This window comes from Chelmon rostratus, chromosome 1, assembly GCF_017976325.1.
Source record: "Chelmon rostratus isolate fCheRos1 chromosome 1, fCheRos1.pri, whole genome shotgun sequence".
Taxonomy (NCBI): Eukaryota; Metazoa; Chordata; class Actinopteri; order Chaetodontiformes; family Chaetodontidae; genus Chelmon; species Chelmon rostratus.
The window spans coordinates 6118170-6134562 of record NC_055658.1 but is presented as its reverse complement, the minus strand read 5'-3'; positions in this window follow the sequence as shown (position 1 = coordinate 6134562).

The following is a 16393-nucleotide window of genomic DNA, read 5'->3' as shown; positions in this document are numbered from 1 at the left end:
CGTAAATATAAGCCTGTCATAGATGAGTCTTACCATCACCCACATAAGACGGAAGCTTTTTAAAATGATTCTTTAGCATTTATGCTTTATTTGTAATAGTGACAGCTGCAGACTGACAGGAAAGACAGGGGATGACATGCTGCCATGAGCCTCAGACTGGAGTCAAACCCGGGCCCTGCAGTGAAGACTCAGCCCCGTTACATGGTACACACTGTACAAGGTGAGCTACTGGGGCTGATAGGACTTTTGATACGACTTTAAGAAGCAACAAGGGGAAAAAATGTAATATAAATTTATGTACAGTCATACTTATCTGATCAAAGTCTTACAAGTTATAAACCAAATCGCAGCAATTTATGACAGCACCTTTATGGCAGCCATAAAAACTCATTTTTTCTTGTCTGGCTAACACTTTGAGCTCTCATACTCTGCGGCAAATGAAAACAAATTATGTATCTACATGCAAGCGACATTTCCTTTGTTATTTTTATTGGCAAATACCAGTTTAGGGGCTGTCCGTGGTAACATAAGCCATAACCAAGAATAAAAAAGCATTATTTATTGTTTACTGATTGATGAAGCTGGCCAATTCTGCACAAAAACAGTTAATGAGTTAACGCGGGAGAAAGAGAAGTTCTGCCTGGGTCGACAGAGGCATCGCGCCAGAGCTCGTCCAAGTCGCCACTTGTTCTCGGTCCAGCCACAATCAGCGATCATTTAGTACAGCAACTCCAACCGATCGGGCCGGGGGGGATTAGAGAAGCCATCACATCCCATCTATTCCCTCGTAGCTTCCCTTCAGCCACTCTCTTGCCTGCGACTTGGCAGACATGCAAATGATCCTGTCAATATCATCCTCGCCCCACACCCCACAGCCCCCAACCCTGCAAATAAGTCATGCCCATTTGCTGAAATGGGGGCTGTGACCCAGGCTGCCTGTCACACTACATACTGCTTCTCCTCAGTCACGTTGGAGATAGCACTGACATCTCAACTAAGGGATGGAAGAGAGAGAAAGGGAGAGGGTTAGAGATTTATGTTTGGCTGCATTTATTCATGGGATAATAAGAACCACTTTGGCAGCATTTAGAGAAAACTGTTACAAACACCATGTCCATACGAATGCATATGGAAAACAATGGCATTCATCTATCTGTTCTGGATTAAACTGGATGAAAACCATTCTAGATTTAGTAATTGTGTGGAATAATCTGTGTTTATGGAGACTTCACATATATAACTTTTTATATCTTTTAGCATACAATAATAACCTGGAATCTCTCCAGGTATATAATGTTTAGTTGAGATTTTTAAAACTCTATGGTCAAATAATGACAAAGTGAAAACATATTTCTACTCACTGAAAACAAATTTTCCAGTCTCAAGACAATATTTTGTTGAAACAACATTGGCAGTAATTTCCAGCTTTTTCTCGCATCTGCATCAGCTATGCACATAAGAATTTTGTGGGGGTTTTTTTCTCCCATTTTAAGATGCAGATGTGCTCAAGCTTACTCAAGTTGGATAAGGACCATCTGTGACGATCTGTCTTCAAGTTATTCTGGAGATTTTCAAAGGGATTAAACTCGGAGTTCTGGCTGGGTGACTCAAAGACTTTTCATATTCATTGTCAGAAGCCATTGGAGTGTAGATTCAGTTGTGTGATTAGGGTTACTGTCCTGGACATGGATTGTTTTTTAAAACAATGTTTTGTGACAGATTCTGTCGCCCCGATCTGCAGTGAATCTCCCTGTCACTGCATGGCACCAGCCTGACGCATCGTAATATGGATGGTGTCCTGTTTGCAAGTACACAGACACTTGCTAATCCTTTCTGACATATACTCAATTAAAAACAGCACAAAGACCATGCATTGCAAAGATGTTTTACCTCTTCCACGTCATTGATTTTTGTAAATATCTGCTGATTCTGAATGTGATGCCTACAACACTTTTTAAACAAGTTGGGACAGGAGCAACAAAAGACTGGGAAAGATGTGTAACGCTCCAAAAACACCTGTTTGGATCATTCCACAGGTAAACAGGTTGATTGGTAACAGGTGGTAGTATCGTGATTGGGTATGAAAGGGGCATCCTGGAGAGGCTCAGTCGTTCACAAGCAAGGATGGAGCGAGGTTCACCACTTTGTGAAAAACTGCCTGAGTAAATAGTCCAACAGTTTAATAAAGTTTAAATCTCAATTCACAACCGCAAAAAGAAGAAATCCTCTAAGAAGAGAACCCAGAGAAATCCCTGCACGATAGTGGCAAGACAAAAAAACAACACTGAATGCACGAGACCTTCTGTCCTTCAGCCGGCACTGCATTAAAGGCTGACATGATTGCATAAAGCATATTTTTACACGGGCTCAGGAACTCTTTGGAAAAACCGTTGCCAGTAAACACAGTTCATTCACAGGTCAAATGCAAATAAAGACTCTACAATGCAAAGCGAAAACCATATCAACAACATCCAGAAACGCCGCTGACTTCTCTAGGCCTGAGCTCATCTTAGATGGACTGACACAAAGTGGAAAAGTGTGATGTGGTCTGACAGGTCCACATTTATTTTGCTAAATATGGACGTCATGTCCTGAAGAGCAAAAGCAACATCCAGATCGTTACCGGTTCAAAAGGCAGCATCTGTGATGGTATGTGGGAGTGTTAGTGCCCATAGCTTGGGTAAACTGCATATCTGTGAAGGCAACATTATACTGAAAGATTGATACTGCGTATAAAGAGCAACATATGGGGCCACCCAGACGACATCTTTTTTGAGTTACCGTGAAGATCGGTACGGACATCCATGGCATGGTCATATACTAGCTGTGAGCATGCCAATAAGGCAACATACTAAGTATTATATGCTCAAAATATGCCTGTTAAATTGATGTTGCTATCATTAGTGAAACTGTACTTTCTTTTTCAGATTTTTTCTTTAGAACTGTCAAATGAAAGTTGCAGGAAAGTCAGAGAATTCGGAAGAACCGACTCACTTTCGCAGTCATTTTTCATCGCACTGAGTGAATTCTAAATGGCATAATATGGTCCATAAATTGTGTACATACATTCAGACACTCAAATAAAATGGTGCAAAGTAAATATATTGCACTAGATATCGCCTAGTGGGTGATTCTGGACACAGCCAGGGTAGTATAATATGTTCTGAAGGCATTATGGCTTAGTTTGCTGTAATATACAGTACATAAGTAGCCTACTAATATTAATCATAGCATCTACAGTTATTTCCATTCAGAAAGGAAAGGCATGGAGGGACTGAGCTGCCATGGGCCAAATGAAATAAAGCTGCTATCTCATCCATTTAGCTGGTAAGGCGATTCCATCCCAGTGCCACCAAACTGTAAATGTGACACAGGCATAACACCAGGACAGTAAAGGGCCTGGCTGCCTGCTTAGCTTTAAGGGCTGCACTGTTGGCTTTGAACGTGCTAAACAGGAAAGGGCTCCTCGAGGGCTGTGTGTGTGCGTGTGGTTGAGCATGCGTATGCATGTGTGTGGATGGGTGGGGGTGGGGTACCTCTGTTTACCAGGCACTCTGCTTTCAGAAACAGCCTTGTCTTCACCTCGGAACAACAGGAGACATGACAGCCATACGGTCCCTCTGCAGCTGGCTAATTGTGTGCAACATGTCTGTGGAGTGGCTGCCTCAAGCCCCCCACCCGCCCTCTTCTTCATGACTGTGTTGACAATAAAAGGCGAAGACATGGTCTTGTGTGTGTAAAGGGTCGATGGTCAGAAATAGCAATAACCATTTAGCTTTGGTGTGATTGAGCTATAAGGTGTTATTCCTGTGCCGAGCCGTCATCCGGGGGCTACAGAAAATAATGGCATTGCTACACAGTGCACAATATTAGCCCTCTACCAGTTTATTTAAGTGTTCAAAGTGTGAAACATTATGCACTATATTGCCCTTAAAAAGATATGAAACTGTGCGAAAGGTGTAAAAAGATGATAATTTGTAAGTGTCCGAGATCTCAATGTACTAAACACACTAAACTGAGATGGTGAACATGGTCAGCGTAACCTGTTAAAATCAGAATGTTAGCAAAGCCACTGTGAGCATTTTCCTTGCTGGGGTTAGCTAAAAGCAGTGCTGAAAATGTTGAAAACGTTCATGTTCTTCTCCTGATTGGTACTTCTCCTAAACCATTGGCACAGATTTGTTTGGAATGAAGAAACTGACCGGATCCAGATGTGTTGAAGTGAAAATCACTTGCGACACCATTCGACTTAAATGATAAATGATTAGGTTTCTTCTATTAATCATTGATAAACTCCACTATGATTCCATGTTGTCAAACAGTAAAAATTGATAAAGCTTAACATAAATGTTCAACACCAGCCAAAATATATTGTGACCGTTAAAAGTAAAATGAATATCATGTATATGTGGCGATACATTTGTAGTGTGCTTTATTTCTATTCTTAAACACATGTTTCAGTTTCAGTATGTTTAAAACTGGTCAAGAGGATCAAGATTATTTGATACTAGACTTGAAATAGTGGAAAGCAAAACAATAAAAGAAGATGCATGAAATGATCTGTAAAGGAAAAGATAAAAATGAAAACTGCCCTCAGGAAAAAAAGTTAGTAACACAGAAACATTGTGTGTTTATCTCTCTGCCAGTGTCTCTGTGCATGAGAGTAAAATGCATGGCGGAGAAAACATTTTACAGAGCAAAGTGAAGAGGAGGAAATAAATGGGAAGAGAAGCAAGAGAGAGAACGTCTGGCCGGCTGAGGCTGCTGGTGGGAATACACCGACGTCAGGTTTAACCTTCACACTAACAATGCAATAGACAGATCAAAGCCAATGACCTACTTTCCCTTGCCTAATTCAATCTAGCCCAAATTTACCTTGAGGGAAAGAAAAGGGGGTCCCGGAAAGGGGAGGAATCCCTGGGGAGGAAGCGTGATGTTGGGGAAGATGCTATAAACATCAATAGAAAGTGGAGTAAAAAAACAACTGTGGCACAGGTAGAACAGCCCCCCCTTCGTCAAACCCTTTATTCTTGTGTTCATCAAACATTAACAGTGAGGACGAATACCATAGAGGAGAATGTTGCGCTTGGAGAACGGTGATGATGAAAAGCCCCCAAATGCATCTGACAAGGAGTAAATATTGAATTGAAAGATAAACAAGGTGAATGCCCTTCATTATTCATGCCAATGGGGAGACGAGGAAACGTGATAGCACGGAAAACAACATCCTTTATCTGTCTGGTCCTTTCAGAAAGCAAGCACCCTCTCAGACACACTGGAGGCGAGGTCAAGGCAAATTCAAACGTCTGCGTGGTTTTACATTGTGTTGTGTTTGTGTTGTTTCACTGCTCAGCAGCGTCTAGAACTGGCAGGGAGTACTTTTGTGTTTCAACATTATCTCACATTATCAGTTTTTCAATTCCCGCTGAAATGACAGCTGTGCACATGTGGGCCTCTTTATGATTGGGCCATGTAGCACACTCCACCTCTTTTCATGTGGTGCTGCACCTTATTGCTAGCTGCTCTGCATTCAGTGGGTCTATTATCCCCACAGATCCATGCTTGGGATGCGAGGCTAGTCAACTTTGATTTCAATACTCCTCTCCTTTCAGCACCTTTATTACAGAACAAAAGACACATGTGAGTAAGCCTGTCTGGGTTTCGATTTGGGCATGGGTTTATTTGAAAGCACAAGCAGGCAGTCTTTTAAAATATGTTCTTACTTAGTGCGTTAAGCATATCGTGGTGCAGGATATGTTAGCCACATGCGGCAGACAAAACAGGTTTTTCTTCACACAGGCTGTAAGAATGTCCAGAATCCATTATTTGATAAATACGACAAGAGTAAGGAGCACAATGAATTCTGCACAATTGCTAATAAACAAGCTAGTGAAGCTGAAAAGTCCAGTCGCCCACTTGCTAAATGGCAAAACAAGTTGAATGAAGAGTAACGGCAAACTCTCTGTTATGTTTTTCTCTTAGCATTTCATAAAGCGTCCTCCTATGCTGTGGCTTTATTAAAGCGGCTACGAATGAATGTTGGAAGTGCATATTATTGGCATGAAGGGGGAACATGGATAATGTGGATTAAGCATAAACTATCACTCTGGAGTTAAGAGTAAAGTTGTAGTCCACTGAATTTTTGGGGGCTGCTCTTTGATGGATCCGAGGACATCACAAAAACCACCTTGAAACTTGGCAGAGACTCCACTGTGAGAGAATGGAAGAGCTTAAAGCAAGCAGGAAAACACAGTAGCTGCGTTTCCATTACTGTTGTTCGCAAAATAAAAGCGATATTTCTGAAATTTCGGCAAATTTCGAATGCGACTTGCAGGTGTTTCCATTGAACAGTGTTTTGCGAACCAGCCGAAATTCTCGTAAGTTCTCGGACGTCCCGCGAGATGTGTGTGCTTGCTGTGCGTCGTAAAACTTAACACAAAGCCCTATAATTAAAAAGCACATGCTGAAGGTGAAATAAAGAAATGATCTGTTGACTTAGAGTGATCACTGATTTTAATGGCCTATTATTGATCACTTTGTTATTACGCGAGGCTCGCTCTGACAGCGAGGACTGTGAATTACTGAAGTGTCCTTTGAACATGTTTTCTGTCAGCAATTATGTGTAAATACTAAAGTTAATGGCGTGCACGCGTGTCTCCCACATAGCTGAGGTGCACACACTCATCACAAGTTCATCTCTCGATTAATGAAAACGGAATGATTAGATTTTGCAAAGTGCGCACAGGACAGGATCACAGCTGTCGGATTGTCTTTAACAGATCAGCCAGCGTGACAGCTGGAACAGCTGGAGTGTTTTTGTCTTTTACTTATTGAGATCCAGAAAACATACAAACACTACAAAATTAACAAGATGTTATATCTGACTGCATGCGGCCGGCCCGAAACGGGGAGTCCGCTGACCTTGGAGACGTGTAAATGCAAAAAAAGTGTTTCCATTACACTTTTGCGATACACCTAAATATCGACACGTCTGAAAAACCACCTCATGAGAGGGAAAAAATGTTTTTGCGATATTTGAGAGGATTTTCGAAATTTAGGTGTTTCCATTACTGTTTTTTTTTTTTTGCGATATTTAGGATTTGCGCATTTCTAGGGGCAATGGAAACGCAGCTAGTGGCCTCTCTGGATGACTTGGTCAAATAATAAGTACAAACAATCCAGGTTGTTACTCCAACATCAACAAGCTGGTTAATTTGTCTCTTACTCTGCCTTTGAGCTGTGCAGCATGTGAGGGGGGGACTCTCACAACTTGCTTTATTTGACTTACACTCATGGTCATTAGACTATGCAGTGATAAAAAAATGAAGTGATGAAGAGTGGATGAGAATGGGCACCAGAACTGGACCAGACAGTAGAATCAGGCTCAGCAGCCTTCCAGTGAACACATACAGGTCCGGACTGAACACAGCCTCCGAGACAGATGGAGGCTAGTTCGACGACAGGGAGAACAGCACCGAGGTGATTTACAGCGTCTCCAACCAGGACTCACGCTCAGAGGACAACAAAGACACGGCTGTTTCAGAGCGGGGGAAAGGAGAAGCATGAAGCAGGAGAGGAGCGAGAGGGAGGTCGGGCATCACCTCCGGAGGCCTGAGCTACGCTGTCAGACTGTCGCCTCCTGAGGGACAAAGTGGTATTATGAGACAATATGGGCCGGGGTAGCATGCTAACTTCCAAGATACCTCTGCAACACAACGCATAGACATCTTTGACATAACATCAGAACAGTTGCAGTATTTTGCATCTGTCAGTAATTTTAGTTCATGTCTGAGTGTTTTACATTACATTTCTTACATATTGCACCTGTAGAAATTCTGTAGAAATTATCATTTAGCATTAGGATATATGTTTATCTATGATAAGAAAAGTGTTACCGGAGCTGCAGTAAATTTAAATTGCCAATAAAGATTTCATGAAGAGAATCTTTTCTTAAATTGGTAATAGAGCTAGAAATGTTTTGTTTTTTTGTACTGAGAAAGGACAAAAGCAACTACAAAGAAATGAATGAAGACCTGAGTTCACTTTTATATGTAAGCCAGAAGATTTTAGCCACGGTAGCAGTGTGGCTTAGGATGGCAACGTTGGTCCACCACTTTGGTCCAGGCTGAAATATCGTTCCAGCTTTTGGGTGAATTGAATAGAAATTCTTCATGGCTGCCAGAAGATGTACAGACTTTGGTGATCCTCTGACTTTTTCTCTCCGGGCACCATGAGATTAACCAGATGTGCCAGATATTTGTTACATAGATCCATCTGAGAGGTCATCCATGGAAACTGTCTGAAAACAGGCAGGCGCTTACAAGAAAAACTTGGCAAACTTCAACCAATCAGATCAACGAATGAGAATCTGGAGTAGAATGAAAACACACTTTTCCATGGAGAAAGGTGTTTTCTTTCAATGAAAAAATACTCTCCAGTTCTGAGATAACTGATATTACACCAGCATCGATGCTAACCTGGAGCCGCTACTGTTGTTCTTGAATGAACAGTCTTGCCGTCGTCACACCTACACCACCGAGCCGCCAGTAGTTCCTCACAGGATGCTGATTGGTCCAGAACGACTGTAGTTCAGCCACAAGTGCATAACTTGAAGCCTGGCGCAGAGCGGTGTTTTTCACCTGCTACACAGACTGCGTGCCAGCTTTGTTGTTTGCATATTGACTTTTGCCAAGTGATAACGCAGTTGTTTCTGCAGAGTTTGGAAGCATAGGCCACATTTACTTGCACTGAATGAATTAACCGTATTGGATCATGGACACTATTTTAATGTGCAATGTAAAAACACCCACAAGGTTACTCTGCTGCGTCACATTGCTTCTGGTACACTGAGGTGCTTATTTTAATCACTCTGAAAGAGACTGTACTTGTATTTTACACATTTCTGTTTTTTTGACCATGATAAAACATAACTGACCTTAACCATAGTTGTTTTAGCTGCTTAACTCTGTGAAAACTGATCACAATTCATCACCCGATCGTCTTGTGAAGAACACCATTTTCATATGTCTACAAAACACATTATCAGATCGGACAAATTCCCTCATTGATTTAGTTTAAATTATCTAAACATCTCACACATAAAGGAATCTAAAGTACTGAGAACAAAATCATCTTAGTGCACAATATTTCCAGCTTGCAGTTGTATAAATAAAATGTACTTACAGCATGTATGTCTGTATATGTTTGCACATAACTGCAAGGCCGTTGTGTGAGTGTGTGGGAGTGCATGGATTGGACGAATATTGTCTGCCAATTTAATTTTCTGATCAGGGGCCAGATACCAAGGCATCTTACACCTCCCTGATGCACACACACACACACACACACACACACACACACACACACACACACACACACGCACACACACACACACTCTTCACCCCTATCCAACTTCAACTTGGCAGCCATTTACACAGAAGCAATCTTCCTCATCATTAGGCTGGCCACCTTCTGTGAGAGTACCAGGGGCAGCGTGACCCCGGCCTGTGCCAGCATCACCTTCCCCTTCTCATCATTCCCACTGTGCTACGTAGTCCAACAGCCATTGTTTTACCAAGTGCCATAGTCTCCTTCAATGTGCACAGCAAGCATTTTACTGACAGGAAGTGGCCAAGTTCAACGCCAACTGAATGAGGGCAAATTTTACGAATGTGATTACAGCAGGGCAGAAATTCAGATTGGAACAACTTTGGAAGCTATTTGTTTGGACTGTCTTTGGGTCAAAATTGCATCAAAATGATGCTGACAACTGTATTGTGATGATGAAGGTTTTGATGAAGTTGTTTTTCTCATTTTGTGGTGCCGATATCTAACAGATTTGTCAATATAACTTCAGACCATTCAATATTATGCAACATCAACATCACGGATATTATAATTGATAGGCTCAAATTTGAAACTGTGTTTTGCTCTGTTTCTTTTCTTTCTTTTGGCATCCATTTGTCTACACATTAAATATCAATTAATGCTGCTGACTTTTTTGAGTAAAAGTTTTTTTTGCTAACATCTTGTTTACAAGGAGCCTGCAACCTTTTGCTTTGATTTACTCTCATTCTGCCACGATTTAATGAGCAGTTAATTAAAAAGCTGCTAAAACAGATATTTTTACAAGAACACTACTACTACTACTAATAAAAAACTTTATTTGTCGAGGAGCTGTCATTCAAGAAATGCAGCTCGAAGTGCTTTACAACAAAGAAATCAATGCAGGCAGTGCTTCACATAAAAAAGATAAAGAATGAGCATAAAACAGGGATAGAAAATGTATGTAAAATAAGAGGGAGAATAAAACCCACTAAATAATAGTAAAAATAAGATAAAAATAAGAGTGAAAATAGAATAAAAATAATCCAACTGAATAGCAGTAATAAAACAAAGGTATAAACAGAGTACAAGAAATGCATACAATCAAGTAAAATACATTTTAAAAGAACTGCAGCAGTGCATAACAGTAACAATATATCAAATCACTGCAAAAACAATGTGACAATGTGAAAAGGATGAATGCAAATTTACAGCTCTGCTTTTCAGTAGATTTCAGCTAATTTTTTAGCTGACCGGTCCCTAAATTTACTGTTCTGGTTCAGTCTGATTTCTCTTTGTAAAGTCATTTTTCAGAGAGAGCAGATAGCTGTTCTCAGCGTAAAGCTGTATTCTACCCCCTGGCAACAAACAACAGACGTTGAGCCGTTCAACACAGTGGAGCGTTTAGTAGCCAGAAAGTCTGATACTTCCGTTGGGAGTTGGTTTAGACCCACAACAGAGCTAAAGGAGAGTGTATATTGGACTTATGTAGGTGGCCAGAAATGACTCCAAATAAAAGCTGACATTACTCTGAACATGCTGGATGTGTAAATAGGCAACTGTTGGCTTGCAGATGTACAACTACCAAAAGTACCATGTCGATTTTGTGCTCATAACGTGTTTCTGCGGGCCCTGGTTGGCCAAAAAAAACGTCAAATATTTCATCTTTGCCACTTTTCAAGTAAAGAGCTACCAGAAAGACACCATGGAATGGATCTAAACCCATTTGCCTTGCAGGTTGTGAACCAGCAGACTCACATCCTGCTCACACTACTCCAAAGAACACCCTTGGTACATACATATATATATATATATATATATTCCCTTCACATCTCATCTTTATCTTGACTCTTTCTCGTTTTCTCTGCCTCTCTTTCCTTCCCAGAGTGTTATATATGCCCCCATGCCCAACTGAGTGATCCTCCTGATCAAAAAAATTGCCACTGTTACTTTTTCATCATATTCCAACATCTCCCTTGGTGTTTCATTTGTCACCAAGCAGAGTTTTGGGCCATTGCTTGTGTGTAGTGCAGGGCCTCTCTCAGTGCAACAGTGGGATGACTATATAGCAGTGTTTTGTTTTGTCCTTTTTCCTCGAGGCTGTGTGCATTCATCTCCATGTACTGCCTGCGCTGCCATAGTCGCCACGCTGTCGCCCGGTTATGGTTGAGTGAAAACGTACTCCTGCACCCTCTCAGGCCAACTAATTATGGACTTTGATTATTCCCATTTTGTTTTACTGAGTGCGGCGCCTTCGCCAACAGGCGGGCCGGCAGAAAGGCCAGCACCATTGATTGTCTCAGTTTCGGGCCTAATTGAGCCAAATGGGAATGGCTGTTGCCAGAGTTCACTCTTCTCCAGTGTTTACATGCTGATCCACCAGAGAGACATTCATTACTGCCTCACTGAAAACTCCTCCAGACGCACACACTCACACACACATATACATATATACACTCACATTTTGCAGTCATATTGATAAAGGGTTGAAGTTCTCCGTGGTCTGCACATACAGCTGGGCCTGCAGATGCTACTGGGAATTAATGCTGTTTTCTAATGGTGCATGGGTCTACATCATAGAGCCATTATTTCTCTTTCTGTTTCTTTCTCGACATCACAGCCTGAATGTTTGCCACTGTTCAACCCACACTAGCTTGTAATTGCATACAAGTGAGCATGGTGTAAGATTTGCTGTCTGATTGAATCATTAAAATTCATGCATGTGAAGTTGCTTTCATAGACATGTTAATTGTGGTCAAGCTATTTGACATGACAGACAAAGAGTTTCTCTTCAAGCTTTTTTTGACTCATTAATCTGCAGTCCTTGTGCTAAGAATGCAAACACTCCTTTAATTAAAGCGAAAGCCCTGATATTTGTATCAATTTTGTTGTGCTGCTTTTTAAATTAGGGTACTTCATAATTTTTGCTTTTGAGAACACTGATTGTCAAGGTGATCATGCCAAACAGGTGCTTGTTCCTTTTTAAACAGCTCCATTATGCCACAAAACAACCTCTAATGAAAAGATTTCTCTCCCTCTTCTTCAGCTATTACAGAGAAATCTGTCAGTACATTTTACTTTTTTGTTTGAAGTGTTTCAGGTATTATGCTGTTTGCTTTTTTGAAAGATAACACTGTATATTTTGACATTTTGCACTAGCGGAGAGGCGGCACAGATGATTCTAAGCAGCTGCTGTGGTTAGCTCATATCTGTAGCATGGGTTACAGCACCAGTAATATTAAGTACGTTGATTATAACATGTTCACTAAAGTCAATTGGGGTGAAATCTGGCACAATCTATGTTGCTTTCAGCACATTCATCGCCGTGTCACTGAGACGGGTCAGTGGGTGCAGAGTGACGAGATAGCAGCATTAACATAGTGGCCTTAAAGCTAGAACTCTCAATTACAGTAGTTTTGTTCAGCAATTCATACAGGTTGGGTGTGCCTGGCAACGGCCATTTCTGCCTGTTGGAAAAATAATCAGCCAGTCAGAGCATGTATGCAGGATTAGAAAAGGCACATACTTTAGGGATGTCATCTTCCTCCATAGCCTGGAGTTACTCATTTTTTTCTGCTGCTTTGTTGTCGTGAGTCAGCTGGTGTCTTGTGGCATGAGTGCTGCAAAGTGTATGTGAGAAGGAGGGGGGTGGGACTAGAGCATCAGCATAATACCTGCTCCCTGATTTCCTGTACAGCAACAGTTGAAATATATTTATTATATTCTTTCTCTGTCCTTAAGCAAGTGGTTTCAGTTGCCTTGAGTTAACCTAAAGCGATGAGACACACACACACACACACACACACACACAAACAAAAACACACACACACACACAGAGAGCGAGAGAGAGAGAGCGAGAAGGCTACTTGAATAAAAAAATGTTAGAAATGATGGACAAAAAAGCCTTTTTTATCTTCTTTTATTAATTTCAGTGTTTTGTATGACGAAATGCAAAACCACATGAAATGGAAGAGAATTTAGAATCTTGACTTAACAACATGTATTTATTTGTAGCAAATAATCGTTGAATTGCCAAACGATTGACAGTGTTATCAATACCAAATAGTACCAAAATCGTAATAACAATAATAATTTGGCCTGTTTCTACATCAACAATATGTCACTGGGAAAATCTCAAGTCCATGCACAGTGATTGTGTCGGGGGCCACAAAACAAAGCAGCCAAAGAGACATGACACATTGAAAAACACCCTGCACATGTCCAGATCTGCAGCACTGACAGAACATACAGGCAGATGTACTGACCAGAGTTGTGCACGCTTGTTTAAAATGACATGCATGCACTCATTTCTTACATCATTTGCTGCTGCATTAGAAATTCTAATTGATTTGTCATCAATATTTTGAGAGCCCCAAAATCTTGTTGCTTGTGTGTCTGCAGTGAGTCTTATTGAAACATCTATAAACTGTAGAAGGAGACTCTCTCTTTCTCCAAACATCATTTGCATTAATGTGCATCTATTGATATATACATTAAAGGTTGTTTCTCTGTGACATGCAGAAGAGGGAGAGAGAAAGCTGTGAGCAGCACCTCACTCTGTGGTGCAGGTAAGCAGTGTGCAAAATACTGCATCCTCTGACAATCAGGGGGTTCTGTGCCATGCATATCCATCCTATTTGCCCAAGCAGATGAAACTAAAATAGAGAAAACTTTTGAAAACAAGCTTGAACATGTGAGGATGTTCTTATCTCCCAGCCACACTCCCGCTCAGGTCCAGGTTGCAAACCTGTGCCCGCGCCACACCTGCAAGGCTCAGTACCAGAACAAATGTTACCCCAAAGGATCTCTGCGTCAAATCAGGACTCTGTCTGATCTGTAATTATAGGCTCAGAGCTGCTGCTGGCCAGTGCAGGTAAAAGCATGGGGCCAGGGGGGAGCATGAGGCAACAAATAGATGTCAAATCGAAATACACAAGTGACACATGCAGATTGTGAAGGCAGAAGCACCCTCAGTGCTTTTAGTGATCGTGTTTGCTTGTGTTTCCACCTGTTCAGACCAACTTGTTGGCAGAGATTCAGACACCTGGTGTTGATACCTTCATTGCATGTAACAGACCTTGGGGCTTTTCTTAACACTGACCAGCTAATCTCCAAACCCCATTTTGTATTTGTTTGGGGCTGATGTTTATTGGTCTTTAAATACTTAAATGTAGGATTTCAAACATACAGAGGAAGAGCAGAGCTACAGCATTTTAAATTATGAATTAGCCTTCATACATAAAGCTGCTGCAGGACTACAACTGGCAGTGCCAGCGTGCCAGCTGTGGCACCAATATGCATCAGCTACTTCTTGTCTGTCTGTCCGTCACATTTTGATTGTCGTATCTTTGAATCAAGATTATTGTGGACATCCGTTTAGTCACATTTCAGTAAAAACAAATAATTTGTAGCTGGCTCTATGGAAGCAGAGACTTAGTCTAAAGCATGTGTCTCATCAGCCCAGGTACTATAGGACTTTTACTACCATGTACAGTCAGTGGGGACTTTCATGGCCTCCATCTCCCTCACACATGCCACCTGGGAGTTGTTGCAGCACACAACAACTCCTGGGTGTGAGAATTAAGATGCAAACGAATTGAAGTTCCTTCCGCTGGGGAATAATGCCGCATGGGGCAGTTACTGCTTCTGGGGCGGAGTGGCAAAAGAAAATGAGAGACATTATGAACAGTATTAACTCTGGCTGAGATGGCCAACAAATTTGTTTTTGTGGAAACAGAGAACAGTGAATGTCCCAACTGACAATCTTTCATATGACGTTTTAATAACAACACTTTGTGCTGTTGGAGGAAGTTTTTTATTTTAAGAAAACTCAACATTCAGTGGGTCAAAATTCAGCAGATTATGATCCTGCGGAGCAACAAGCTCCACATCATTTCCCCTTGTAGCATCGTGTTCAGCTAACATACGACCGGCACACGGCAACCGTCTCAAAGCCTTCAGAGAGCACAGGGAGAGAAATATAAATCCTGTGAGATAAATCCATGCCACCAGTGAGCCTGGGACAACGACATAAAGCCGTATTTCATACTGGGCTCCTTCACTGAGGTCGGATTATCAAGGAGAGTAAGTGATGCAAAGGGAATACAATACCGCCGCTGCTTACATATGGATGATATGATTAAGATGCCATAAGCCAGACTTTGACACTGACACACAATAAAGGTGCAAGTGTGTGTTTTTTGGCATCCATATCTATGTGAACACAGTGTGAATGTGAATACCACAGTCTGGCTGTGTCTCGCGCTGTCGCTCTCGGATTTTGATTGTCTGAAATTCTTGGAGGGCGAACGGATGGTAGACTGGGAGATACGTGGGCTGATGTATCAGGATCATTCACTTTACATCTTTTTGATAGACCTCTTCTGAACACAGCCATCGTTAAAATGAAAAATCCCTTTCATAAGGCAACCACAATGTTCATTATGTCATTATGTGGGAGTGCAGCGTTTCTTTTTTTAATAAGAATATTTTTCCTGTTTGACTGACTTTGCAGCCATTAATAGAGCTGAACAAAGACATTTCGGCTAGCCAACTTTTGAACCATTATCCTGGTGCCCTGTACTCACAGAAAAACGTGAACCTTGACTCTGATAACCCAAGTGACAAAGACCGGAATTAACAATTATCATACCGCATGTCTCCACTGCCATTGATAAAAAGGACCTTTTTAATGGGGGTGATTACTGTAACCATGTGCAATTTAACCTGATCGACTCAGCAGGTGATGGGACTTTAATGCTAGAAAAACTGTCCACCTGAAAGACTCGGGCCAATATTGATTATGGCAGCATTAAACATTTAAGTAATCACTGCACTTAGTTAAATGATTGTGTAATGAATAATAGATGAGATGGAAGGCGGACAGGGTAACAAATGGTCTGGGGAGTAATATCTGGCCATGTGATATTCAGCCATGTCTCTACATTCACAAGGACGCTCACTTTTTGAACTGCACCGACTCTCTCACTCTACTGTCTCATGAATCAGGCCGTTTGCCTATCTGAACACTGTGTCTAAGTACTTGTATCTCTATCCTTGTGAGGACACT